General features: G+C 44.3%; 1 pseudogene across 1 annotated transcript in view; it reads left to right on the top strand.

Moving 5' to 3' along the window:
- The window catches only part of LOC311102655, an 83426-nt pseudogene extending 69893 nt beyond the window's left edge, over positions 1-13533 (top strand). Inside the window, exon 13 of the transcript in view lies at positions 13492-13533. The product of the transcript in view is annotated as an uncharacterized misc_RNA (transcript). The remainder of the gene's footprint in view (positions 1-13491) is intronic.

Genomic DNA, 13533 nt, shown 5'->3' with positions numbered 1-13533 from the left:
CTACATAAAGCTTGTGACTCTACAAACTTGGATGCAGTTTCAGTTTATTTTAGTTGTGTTTCAGATTATTTTGTGCCCAATAGAAATGAATGGTATATAATGTATTGTGTCATTTTGGAGTCAATTTTATTGTAAATAAAGTGCATCCATGGCAATGCCCCTCCATACCTTAAAGAACTGCTCTTATCCCATAACCCCACCTGCAACCTCAGATCGAGCGATAGTCTGCTCCTACATGTCCCCAGGACCAAGCTTTGCTCCATGGGAGATCAGGCTTTCTGACATGCCATACTCTTTTTGGCCAGACATCATTAGATACATGGATTACACATACATGTCTTCTGCCCCGACGACGATGGCAGTATTATCAGCAGCACCTGTCTTTTACTAAAGAAATGAGTTAACTTAGGTACTTTTTCCGTTCAAATTAAATCTTCTTTCTTTTTATTTTCTCTGCCCAGCTGAAAGCACCTCTTTGCTGCAGCGTCATTTCAATGAAAGTCACGTTTGCAATTATATCGCGTGAAACAATACACAGGAACTCTGTCAGGGTGGAAAAGTCCATTATTATGAACCAGTCCGTGGGTGATTAATGACACTATTATGAGAAAAACTTGGATTATATTGATACAAAACATTAGGAACACCTTCTCTTTCCATGAAATATACTGACCAGGTGAATCCAGGTGAAATCTATGATCCCTTATTGATGCCACCTGTTAAATCCACTTCAATCAGTGTAGATGAAGGGGAGAAGACAGGTTAAAGGAGGATTTTTAAGCCTTGAGACAACTAAGACATGGATTGTGAATGTGTGCCATTTAGAGGGTGAATGGGCAAGACAAAATATTTACAGTGGCTTGCGAAAGTATTCACCCCCTTGGCATTTTTCCTATTTTGTTGCCTTTCAACCTGGAATTAAAATAGATTTTTGGGGGGTTTGTATAATTTGATTTACACAACATGCCTACCACTTTGAAGATGCCAAATATTTTTTATTGTGAAACAATCAAGAAATAATAAGAAAAAACAGAACTTGTGTTCCGCTGGTGTACAGCAATCTTTAAGTCATACCACAGATTCTCAATTGGATTGAGGTCTGGGCTTTGACTAGGCCATTCCAAGACATTTAAATGTTTCCCCTTAAACCACTCAAGTGTTGCTTTAGCAGTATGCTTAGGGTCATTGTCCTGCTGGAAGGTGAACCTCCGTCCCAGTCTCAAATCTCTGGAAGACTGAAACAGGTTTCCCTCAAGAATTTCCCTGTATTTAGCACCATCCATCATTCCTTCAATTCTGACCAGTTTCCCAGTCCCTGCCGATGACAACATCCCCACAGCATGATGCTGCCACCACCATGCTTCACTGTGGGGATGGTGTTCTCGGGTGATGAGAGGTGTTGGGTTTGCGCCAGACATAGCGTTTTCCTTGATGGCCAAAAAGCTCCATTTTAGTCTCATCTGACCAGAGTACCTTCTTCCATATGTTTGGGGAGTCTCCCACATGGCTTTTGGTGAACACCAAACGTGTTTGCTTATTTTTTTCTTTAAGCAATGGCTTTTTTTCTGGCCACTCTTCCGTAAAGCCCAGCTCTGTGGAGTGTACGGCTTAAAGTGGTCCTATGGACAGATACTCCAATCTCCGCTGTGGAGCTTTGCAGCTCCTTCAGGGTTATCTTTGATCTCTTTGTTGCCTGTCTGATTAATGCCCTCCTTGCCTGGTCCGTGAGTTTTGGTGGGCGGCCCTCTCTTGGCAGGTTTGTTGTGGTGCCATATTCTTTCCATTTTTTAAATAATGGATTTAATGGTGCTCCGTGGGATGTTCAAAGTTTCTGATATTTCTTTATAACCCAACCCTGATCTGTACTTCTCCACAACTTTGTCCCTGACCTGTTTGGAGAGCTCCTTTGTCTTCATGGTGCCGCTTGCTTGGTGGTGCCCCTTGCTTAGTGGTGTTGCAGACTCTGGGGCCTTTCACAACAGGTGTATATATACTGAGATCATGTGACACTTAGATTGCACACAGGTGGACTTTACTTAACTAATTATGTGACTTCTGAAGGTAATTGGTTGCACCAGATCTTATTTAGGGGCTTCATAGCAAAGGGAGTGAATACATATGCACACACAACTTTTCCGTTATTTATCTTTTAGAATTTTTTGAAACAAGTTATTTTGTGTATGTCCATTACATGAAATCCAAATAAAAATCAATTTCAATTACACGTTGTAATGCAACAAAATAGGAAAAACGCCAAGGGGGATGAATACTTTTGCAAGGCACTGTAAGTGCCTTTGAACAGGGCATGGTAGTAGGTGCCCGGTGCACCGGTTTGAGTGTGTCGAGAACTGCAACACTGCTGGGTTTTTTATGCTCAACAGTTTCCTGTGTGTATCAAGAACGGTCCACCCCCCAAAGGACATACAGCCAACTTGACACAACTGTGGGAAGTATTGGAGTCAACATGGGCCAGCATCCCCGTAGAACGCTTTCGATACCTTGTAGAGTCCATGCCCTGACAAAGTGAGGCTATTCTGAGGCCAAAAGGGGGTGCAACTCAATATTAGGAAGGTGTTCCTAATGTTTTGTACACTCAGTGTATGTAGATGTATGAAAATAAATGATTGATCTATTATTCATTATTATTCAGCTGTATGGGTGGGGGGTTGGGGGTGGGGGCCTCGAGCGGAGCATGGGGGGAGACTCAAGCTGAGAAATTATAAAAAAAGAAATGATTACTAGTATGATTATTTTTTATTATGGCCGGCTCACGAGGCTCCTTGATGGTATGAGGCTTGAGGCAATTGCCTCTTCTGCTTAATGGTAAGTCCGCCACTGATTCTGTACTGTCGCCTCATATTAAACATTTGATCTCAAATCCCAAATGCTGGAGTACAGAGCCAAATGTACACATTTTGGCTTCACTGTCCAAATAAATATACTGCGTGCCACCCTCCAGAGTGCCATGCTGAAGATGGGTGGTGGTGGTGGGCTCTCTCCGCTATGTGCCAGGGTGTTCTACAAGTGTGACAACGCTCTGGCTGGACAGCTCCTGGTACACCCATAAGAATATGTTTTAACTTTTTAAAATTCAAATTACATTTATTTGGTATAAAAGGGAAAGGGGGATACCTAGTCAGTTGTACAACTGAATGCATTCAACCGAAATGTGTCTTCTGCATTTAACCCAACCCCTCTGAATCAGCGACGTGCGGGGGACTGCCTTAATCGACGTCCACGTCATCGGTGCCTGGGGAGCAGTTGTTGTTGGGGGTTAACTGCCTTGCAAGTGATTTTTACCAAGAATTTACATGAAGTAACCGAGGTTGGATAACTGTCCCCCTAGAGCAGGGTTTCCCAAACCCGGTCCTGGCTACGGACAATGAACACAATTGCATTTTATCGATGGCAATTTGAAGGCACAGAGATACCGTGATGAGATCCTGAGGCCCATTTTTTTAAGGTATCTGTGACCAACATGTGAAATCCATAGATTAGGGCCTAATGAATTTATTTCAATTGACTGATTTCCTTATATGAACTCAGTAAAATCTTTGAAATTGTTGCATGTTGCATTACATTCTTTTCAGTATAGAACACGTGTCTGGAAAAAACATGAGTGTTCGTTTTGTCACAATTATATGATGATAATTCATGAAATGTTCTCTGCTCTTTTTCTGAACATCTCAGGGGAGTCTGATGCCGCGTTCATACCGAAATGTCCGAATTGCTAACCTAGGCGGAAGAGTTGGATCCTGAGTTTCCCACTTGGGAAGTATCAGAATCAACCAATTGGAAGCTCTACGTAAATAACTTCCGTTCATTTTAACTCTGAGGTCCCGAGTTTCTGACATGATGTGAACGTGGCATGAAACTACTCCATTCACACAAAGTAGGGCTGAAATTAAAGGATGCTCTGACATTTTAGTACTGCATTCACGTTTGATGTGAATATGGGCATATAACACAATGTTGTTTAAAATCGCTGAATTTTAATGACCTTATTGTTGGATCTCAAATATGTGAAATAACATAACATCCTTTTGGTATTTTATTGGTATAGACTGTTTCACCAGAGCAGTTATAACAGAAAAACTGGGGGGGGAAAAGGCTTTTCATATAGAATTAAAAATACAATTTAAAAAAGTCCACAGCTTACCACTCATTTCATATTTCTATGGTATGTGCTCAGACACTTTCCCGAAAGCCAGTTATTGACTCATCATTGAACTGGAATCTGTTACTTTTCTTCAGCACGCACAGCCCCAGCCATGCCCTGGGAGAGGGCCTGTGGCCAGGCAGCCTTCATGGGTCACAGCCCTAGCTCCCCGCCTAATGCCTCCTAAAAGTCAAAGGAGGAAAAGTAGCACCTCTGGCACTATCTGTCACAGCCACAAACTGCCACTGTTGGAGCGCAGTGCAAAGCCATAGAAAAATGTGACTGCACACTTCCCACCCCGAGTCACGGCTGATAGACAGACATATGCTCTGGATGAAACCTTTTACATGTTGTCTCAAGGTGTTACTTACGTTAGAGAGACTCAACAACCCCACATATGTCCTACTTCTGTCAGATGATTTGCACTTGTAATGAAGTGACTTGTCTACTATTTCAGAATATTTCAGGTCTGCAAAAATTTGGAAAGAAAAACAATCCCATTATTCCCCCAGAAAATTATGACGAAAGACATTAATTGTTTTATTTCGAAAATAATAATATAAATGAAAGAAATCCCCTTTTCAGTGACACACCCAAAATGGCCACCGTCTGACTGGGACTGTCTGTAGACTAGAGCCCCTCGTCCCCCTCATCTTCGCGGGACATCTTCCCTTCCCTATAGAGAGGAGCCTGGCTGTACCCGCTTGGCCTCTCGGCCACATTGTTCACTCACCTCAGCCTAAAATAACAATTTTCATGAGGCGATGCCTGCTAATTACACCCTCGTTTAGCGGTTAATTTGAATCAGTTTGGGATGCAGTGTAGCACAACTAAAAACCATGGACGCAGCTTTGGGCTGTCTCTCTCCCCTGCTTAAAAGCCCTGTAAGCCCAGCAGGCATTACCAATATCACACAAATCCCCCTCTTTTCTCTCTCTTGCTGTGTCCCACCATAACACCAATAATCTCCCAGCTATCCACACATATATATGCATAATTTATGTATTGATTGTTAAAACTAAGAAAGGTGATGCTAATCGTTAATATGATTGGTATTAATGATGGACAATTTTTGCTTTTGAGGTTTAACGTAAACGCACAGGTTGGTTTTTTACCCAATGTGTTGGATGTGAAGCAGAATAATGGCCGGTACCCTTGGGTAGATGGTTTAGTTCCAACCCATTGCTAATGTGATTGCTTTTAGGATCCTGCTTAATGGCCTCCGTCCACTGTGCCTCACAACCAGGCTCCCCACTTCGCTGGGTCGGGGGGGAGAGGCAGGGTACGGGGCGACGGGGTGTCTATCGGGTGGGGAGAGTTCATTCCACTAGAACCGCTGGACCTCAAGGGACCCCCCTTCAAGCTAATGAGCAGTCATTCTGACTGCAACATTCTAACAGTGTAATTAATACATTTCATATGCTATCGCAAACATAATCATTTGGTTGTGTTTATTAAGGTCTTAGAATACTATTTTAAAAATATATATAACACAATAGCATTTTCATTAGTTATGTTACTGTAGGCTATATGTAAAAACAAAAACTTAAAGTGTTCAATCAAACATTTTTGTGGAGTGCCTTGGTTACAACTATGTAACATATTTATATGTTTTTATAACAACATATTTTTTTTGTTTAATACCCCAACCACCAAGACGCAGTGAAATTATGAAAACAGTAGCCTAAACATCATTATAAGCGCCAACTGTGCTTGATAAATAGTGAAATCAGCACAAAAGCAATAATGGCATTATAATAAATATGTGTCACTATGACAGCAGTCAAAAAGTCAATTACTGTCAGCTTGTGCTACATGGTCTGCGTCTTCACGCAATGGCATCAGTTGGAGCATGTCCATGTCACATAAACAACGAAAGCTGGTGAGTCCGTTGCTGATGTTGTTTTTGCTTGAGATGTTGGGTCTGCTCTCTCAGTGATGACATCTTGTTCTATCCAAATGGTGCTGTCCCTTTCTCTCTCCTGTCTCACCGTTTCATTTGGTGGTGGCGCGGGCACCTGCTCAGTGTGCATCGTTCTGGCTTTTTTGCGCTTAGCCCTAGAGGTGAGGTGTAGTTCAGGCTGAGGCTCAGAATCAGAAGAATAATCATCAAAGATGTCATGATTCATTTATTTCCCACCATCTGAGTCGTTTTCATTCAGATCTTGTAGTAACGCTAACGCAGCATGTGCATCCATTCGTCTTGGTCTTCTTGCGATTGTAAATTACGCACGTTCTCACTGTGTACTCCAAGTAGGCCAGAGTAGACTGATAAGACTGCTTGGATTCGGTGGACTGATACAGGGTACATACCATTTTGAGATTAGAATTAGAACAGATCAATACAATAGAATGGCCCGCCCTGTTCTTCATTCACAATGAATTCCCCTCGCTCATCAACTCCCACATTCTCCCCCATCATACTTTACTTCATTTATTTAATCTGTTGCTAAATGTGTGAAATTAGTTTCAGTATAGTTTAGGTTCAGTTTCGAGGCAATTATCGGGATGATTATCAACTGAGCATGGCACCTTCAACTGTCGGTATAATAAAAAATAGAATAAAATGATGAGCAGTCCAAAAGACTGCTTTGGCGGTTCTAGTGTTAAGGGTCTCAGATGTTGAGAGACAGCAGCATCTGGCAAAGGGGCTTCTTACAGCACGCACACACACACACACACACACAAATGGATGGTCACTCCATATCACCTTCACCCCTCTCCCTGGTCCCAGGCATACAAAGGCCCTGTCTGCCTGCCCTGTGAGCTCAAAGACTAAAATGTCCTGACATGAAACAGGCCTTGTTTCAGAGGTGTGATGAAGGCTTTGTCTCTTCTCCCCTAATATTACCATTTACTCTCTGTGATCTCCCTGCCTCTCTATGTTGTCTCCACTTGATCTCCAGAGAGTCCTACATCCAAGGGTGAAGCCTCACACTCAGATAACGACCATATTTAGCCTTTTCATAAAATAGGAAAAAGACCCCGTGTTCATTGGGAGCATTTTAAACCGAACAATTTTTTTTTTTTAACTACACTGAACAAAAATATAAAAGCAACATGTAACAATTTCAAAGATTTCACTTAGGTACTGTTCATATAAGGAAATTAGTCATTTGAAATAAATAAATTAGGCCCTAATGGATTTCACGTGACTGGGAATACAGATATGCATCTGTTGGTCACAGATACACTCCATTACCAAAAGTATGTGAACACCTGCTCGTCGAACATCTCATTCCAGAAGCATTAATATGGAGTTGGTCCCCCTTTGCTGCTATAACAGTCTCCACTCTTCTGGGAAGGCTTTCCACTAGATGTTGGAAGACTGTTGCGGGGACTTGCTTCCATTCAGCCACAAGAGCATTAGTGAGGTCGGGCACTGATGTTGGGCGATTAGACCTGGCTCGCAGTTGTCGTTTCAATTAATCCCAAAGGTGTTCGTGGGGTTGAGGTCAGGGCTCTGTGCAGGCCAGTCAAGTTCTTCCACACTGACCTTGAAAAACCATTTCTGTATGGACCTCACTTTGTGTACGTGGGCATTGTCATGCTGAAACAGGAAAGGGCCTTTCCCAAACTGTTGCCACAAAGTTGGAAACACAGAATCGTCTAGAATGTAATTGTATGCTGTAGCGTTAAGATTTCTCTTCACTGGATCTAAGGGGCCTAGTCCGAACCATGAAAAACAGCCTCAGACCATTATTCCTCCTCCACCAAACTTTACAGTTTGCACTATGCATTCAGACAGGTAGCGTTCTCTTGGCATTTGCCAAAACCAGATTCATCCATCGGACTGCCAGATGGTGAAGCGTGATTCATCACTCCAGAGAACACGTTTCCTCTGCTCCAGAGTCCAATGGTGGCGAGCTTTACACCACTCCAGCTGACGCTTGGCATTGTGCATGGTGATCTTAGGCTTGTGTGCGGCTGCTCGGCCATGGAAACCCATTTCATGAAGCTTCTTGTGCTGACGTTGCTTCCAGAGGCAGTTTGGAACTCGGTAGTGAGTGTTGCAACCGAGGACAGACTACTTTTACGCACTACGCACTTCAGCACTCGGCGGTCCCGTTCTGTGAGCTTGTGTGACCTACCACTTCGCGGCTGAGCCGTTGTTGCTTCTAGACGTTTCCACTTCACAATAACAGCACCTACAGTTGACCGGAACAGCTCTAGCAGGGCAGAAATTTGACTAACTAGCTTGTTGGAAAGGTGGCATCCTATGACTGTGCCACGTTGAAAGTCACTGAGCTCTTCAGTAAGACCATTCTACTGCCAATGTTTGTCTATGGAGATTGCATGGCGGTGTGCTCGATTTTATACACCTGTCAGCAACAGGTGAGGCTGAAATAGCCAAATCCACTAATTTGAAGGGGTGTCCACATACTTTTGTATATATAGTGTACCTTTTTTTTAAATGTAGGGGGCGTGGATAAAAAAACAGTCAGTATCTGGTGTGACCACCATTTGCCTCATGCAGCACGACACATCTTCTCCGCATAGAGTTGATCAGGCCCACTCCACTTCAATGGCTGTGCGAAGTTGCTGGACATTGGCGGACAGGTAGACAGACTGACCGGTAGACAGACTGACCGGTAGACAGACTGACTGGTAGACAGACTGACAGGTAGACAGACTGACAGACCGGTAGACAGACTGACCGGTAGACAGACTGACAGACAAGTAGACAGACTGACCGGTAGACAGACTGACAGGTAGACAGACTGAAAGACCAGTAGACAGACACAGACAGACAGACTGTATGTAACAGAGATATATAATCTACACATCGTGTATGAGTAGTATGAAAATGTATGCACTCACTAACTGTAAGTCGCTCTGGATAAGAGCGTCTGCTAAATGACTAAAATGTAAAATGTAAATGTAACTGGAACACGCTGTCGTGCAGGTAGATCCAGAGCATCCCAAACAGGCTCAATGGGTGACATGTCTGGTGAGTATGCAGGCCATGGAGGAACTGGGTAATTTTCAACTTCCAGGAATTGTGTACAGATCCTTGCGACATGGGGCCATGCATTATCATGCTGAAACATGAGATGATGGCGATGGATGAATGGCACGACAATGGGCCTCAGGATCTCGTCACGGTATCTCTGTGCATTCAAATTGCCATCAATAAAAGGCAATTGTGTTCATTGGCCGTAGTTTATGCCTGCCCATACCATAACCCCACCATGGGGCAATCTATTCACATACACGTGGTCTGCGGTTGTGAGGCCAGTTAGACGTACTGCCAAATTCTCTAAAATGACGTTGGAGGTGGCTTATGGTAGAATAATTAACATAAAATTATCTGGCAACAGATCTGGTGGACATTCCTGCAGTCAGCATGCCAATTGCGCGCTCCCTCAAATCTTGAGACATCTGTGGCATTGTGTTTTGTGACAAAACTGCACATTTTAGAGTGGCCTTTTATTGTCCCCAGCACAAGGTGTACCTGTGTAATGATCATACTGTTTAATCAGCTTCTTGATATGCCACACCTCTCAGGTGGATGAATTATCTTGACAAAGGAGAAATGCTCACTAACAGGGATGTAAACACATTTTTGCACAACATTTGACAGAAATAAGCTTTTTGTGCATATGTAACATTTCTGGGATCTTTTATTTCAGTTCATGAAACATGGGACCAGCACTGTACATGTTGCGTTCATATTTTTGTTCAGTGTAATTAGCCCGTGTGGGTTCTTTGTGTGTGTGTTTGGCGTGCTGCATTGGGCTCGTGAGGCTTATTAAATGGCACTGAACAGCACTGGTAACCTTTCTGTCCTGATTTCCCTCCACAAGGGCATATTGGTGACAGAACTTCCCTGCTCTTACAATGAGGCCTGTTACAGGCTGTAGTTCAATATACACTCCGCGGCCAGTTTATTAGGTACACCCCGTTCATGAAAATGGTTTGCTTCTACAGACAGCGAGTGACCTAAGCGATTTTGAGCGTGGAATGATCGTCGGTGCCAGGTGCGCCGGTTCCAGTGTCTCAGAAATGGCCAGCCTCCTGGGCTTTTCAAGCACGATAGTGTCTAGGGTTTACCGAGAACAGGGACGGCCTGTTCAATAGGGCGATATGGGCGACGCACTGCCAAACGGGAAAAGGAAGGGATTTTTTTTCTAATCAATTATATCACGGCAACAGTAGTTATCAGTGTTCACGTCTGATCTGCCAGCCACTAAATGTCAAATCAGGCTAAAGTCGTGCTTCAAATGGCCCCGCCCGTTTTTGGGGCGATTTCAGTCAGGTTGAAAATCGCCCAGAAGTCTCTCATAGCCTGTCATGTAAAATCTATTTTTTTCAAATTTCAAAGCTTTCAATACATTCTCTATGGGTGTCTGTGGGCTTGCACTTACGCGCTTTCGTCATACGTGACGTAACCATGAACGTAACTAAGACAATAGCGGCTAGCAGCGTCTCTGTTGCGACCTGCAGTGTGGCGTTATTTTATGTTTTTAATTTGTAGACTTAGTTTACAAACATTCTGCCAACCATGGATTTCCAGTGGTGGATTTTGGACTGATCTTGTTGATCGTGTACATACCCGCTACGAACGGACTAAATAATGAAAACGCTGCTGGCAGCGGAATCCAATACAGCTGGGAGACTTGGCTGGATGACAGAGTCCCGGACAGAGAAGTGGAGCCGGCCGGCTTCACCCTGGTCAGAGCGGACCGCGATCCTGGTAAGAGAGCGACTCTGTACCCCGACATTGAACTGCTTTCTGTGTCATTGCGACCTTACTATCTGCCCCGTGAGTTCCCCCAATTGTTTGTTACCGTTGTGTACTGTTGATAATCACAAGTTTACTGGAGAACTGAGACCAAGTAGAGACTTTGGACAGGGTGGATATGGTATAATAAAGGCAGTTTATTCAGAGGTAAAGATATCTGGAATCGCGTGCACGGACTCGTTCGTCAAACTCTTAGGGAGAAGAGAGCCCCGAAAACATTGTGTGCAGACATTTTATACAATAAATGATGTAGGTTGAATCTAGTAGTTCTGATCTTCTGATTGGTCCTGATGAGTTGGGCGAGGTCCCCTCCACTGTTGCATTGGCTCTGAGTCGGGTTCTCTGTCTTCAAATGTTCAGCCTAAAGAGAGGGGATTTTTGTGTGTGTGTGTGTGTGTGTTTAACAGTGATGATGTGTGTGTGTGTGTGTGTTATCAGTGATGATGTGTGTGTGTGTGTGTGTGTGTGTCCTCAGAGCAAGAACTCGTGAGTTGGAAGAACTGAGAGACCTATGGCGTGGGTGTTGTCCTTGGCCACCTGCTGACAAGGCTGACAAGATAGGACTCTTTTGTCCATTGTTATAGGATAGGAACAGCATTGATTGAAAACAAACGCCCAACACAAAATGGGTCATGCACAAGATTTTAGTCAGACCAAGCTATAACATTATATATTTACTACGACAGTACATTCAACCAAAAGCTAATATAACAAAGGCATCAGAGATTATTTATAATCTGTCACAGAAACTGGAATCCATCTCCCCAGATCAGTCAATAAATGCTTCTGGTATTGACTTATATGCTGCCCCTGTCTTCATGTTGTTGCTGGACATATCTTTTTTAAAATGTGTGTAGGTCACCTAAATCATCAGAAAAATTGCCCCTCCTGAGAATTTTTTCAGGAGCCGCCACTGACCGAGAATGGTGCGACAAACTAAAACATCCAGTCAGTGGCAGTCCTGTGGGCGAATACAGCTCGTTGATGAGAGAGGTCGAAGAAGAATGGCAAGAACTGTGCAAGCTAACAGGCAGGCCACAAACAGGCAAATAACGGCGCAGTACAACAGTGGTGTGCAGAACGGCATCTCTGAACGCACAACTCGTCGATCCTTGTCACGGACGAGCTATTGCAGCAGACGACCACACCGGGTTCCACTCCTATCAGCTAAAAACAAGAAGAAGCGGCTCCAGTGGACACGCGGTCACCAACACTGGACAATTAAGAAGTGGAGAAAAAAAACGGTTCCTGTTGTGTCATGCTGATGGCAGAGTCTGGACATGGTGTAAGCAGCATATTAGGAAGGTGTTCCTAATATGTGTATATGTATATATATATATTTTTACCTTTATTTAACTAGGCAAGTCAGTTAAGAACAAATTCTTATGACCACCTACCTCGGCCAAACCCGGACGATGCTGGGCCAATTGTGCGCCGCCCTATGGGACTCCCAATCACAGCCGGATTGTGATATAGCCTGGAATCGAACCAGGGTCTGTAGTGACGCCTCTAGCACTGAGATGCGCTGCGCCACTTGGGAGCCCAATACTCAGTGAATATGTGGTCCATAAAGGAATCAAACCCAAGCACCGTACTCTTACCAACTGAAACATTGGTTCCAAACTACTGAGCTCTAGATGCACTAGTAGCTACCACATCCGACAACATATCACATCCCAGTGACCACACCACGACACACTCAACACACTGTTAGACCTATGGAACTAACAAGCCCACATCAGCCAACCATGCAAGGCCAGGGGAACACTTGTGACCAATTAGAGGCTGAAGAGCAGGAGTGGATGTGGTGAAATCATCCCAGTGGGCTGCTGCTAAATGGACAGGCTGTCAGCAAGGAGACGGCCGGAGACACTCAATGAATTCTCACACTGTAGTACACACACACATTTACACACACACACACACCCTCTTGAACAATCTCTGAGCTCCACTCAAGCTGAGAGTGGACTGTCCCAACACAGCTTCCTTACATCCCAACACGACAGGGGGTGCAGGATCTATTCCACTGGATCCCACCACAACAAGCTGCTGCTCATTTGTCCAAAAGGGTTTGGACATTGGTTTACGTGTGTGTGGGGGGGTTGGGGGGTAGGATTGTGTGTGTGCAAGTGTATGCTTGTGTGTCCGCATATGTGTGTGTGTGTGTTAGCGTGCCTGTGTGTGTATTCTGTGTGTGTTCAGAAGGGGGTGTATGGGTTCAGTAGCTTAGAGTCCAGCCCTTGCTGACCATATGTCTGCACTGCAGGGAGTTGAATGGGGGGCTATACAATCTGCCGGGGATTTGAGAATGTCAATACTCAGTGAATAGGCCTGTGTTCCGTGGTCGAAGGGTTAAGTGCAGCCTCTGTCTCGGGGCAGCCCCACCGGGACGAACATCTTAGGGCCTCGTGCCTGATCCTGAGGTACAAGCAGCTTTACAGCTTTTCAATGGGGAAGTCCGATAATATTCACTATTTTCTCTCTCTCTCTCTCTCTCTCTCCCTCCTACTGCCCGCCTCTCTCTTTCTCCTACTTCCCCGCCTCTCTCCCTCACCTACTCCCCCCCCCCCCTCTCTCTCTCCCACAGGACTTGAGGAATGTTTAAGGACCACTCTAGGCCAGTCCAGTC

Source organism: Coregonus lavaretus, assembly GCF_964263955.1.
Source record: "Coregonus lavaretus genome assembly, chromosome: 27".
In the NCBI taxonomy this organism is placed as follows: Eukaryota; Metazoa; Chordata; class Actinopteri; order Salmoniformes; family Salmonidae; genus Coregonus; species Coregonus lavaretus.
Note: the sequence above shows the minus strand (reverse complement) of the source record. Positions and strands in the feature narration are given on the sequence as shown.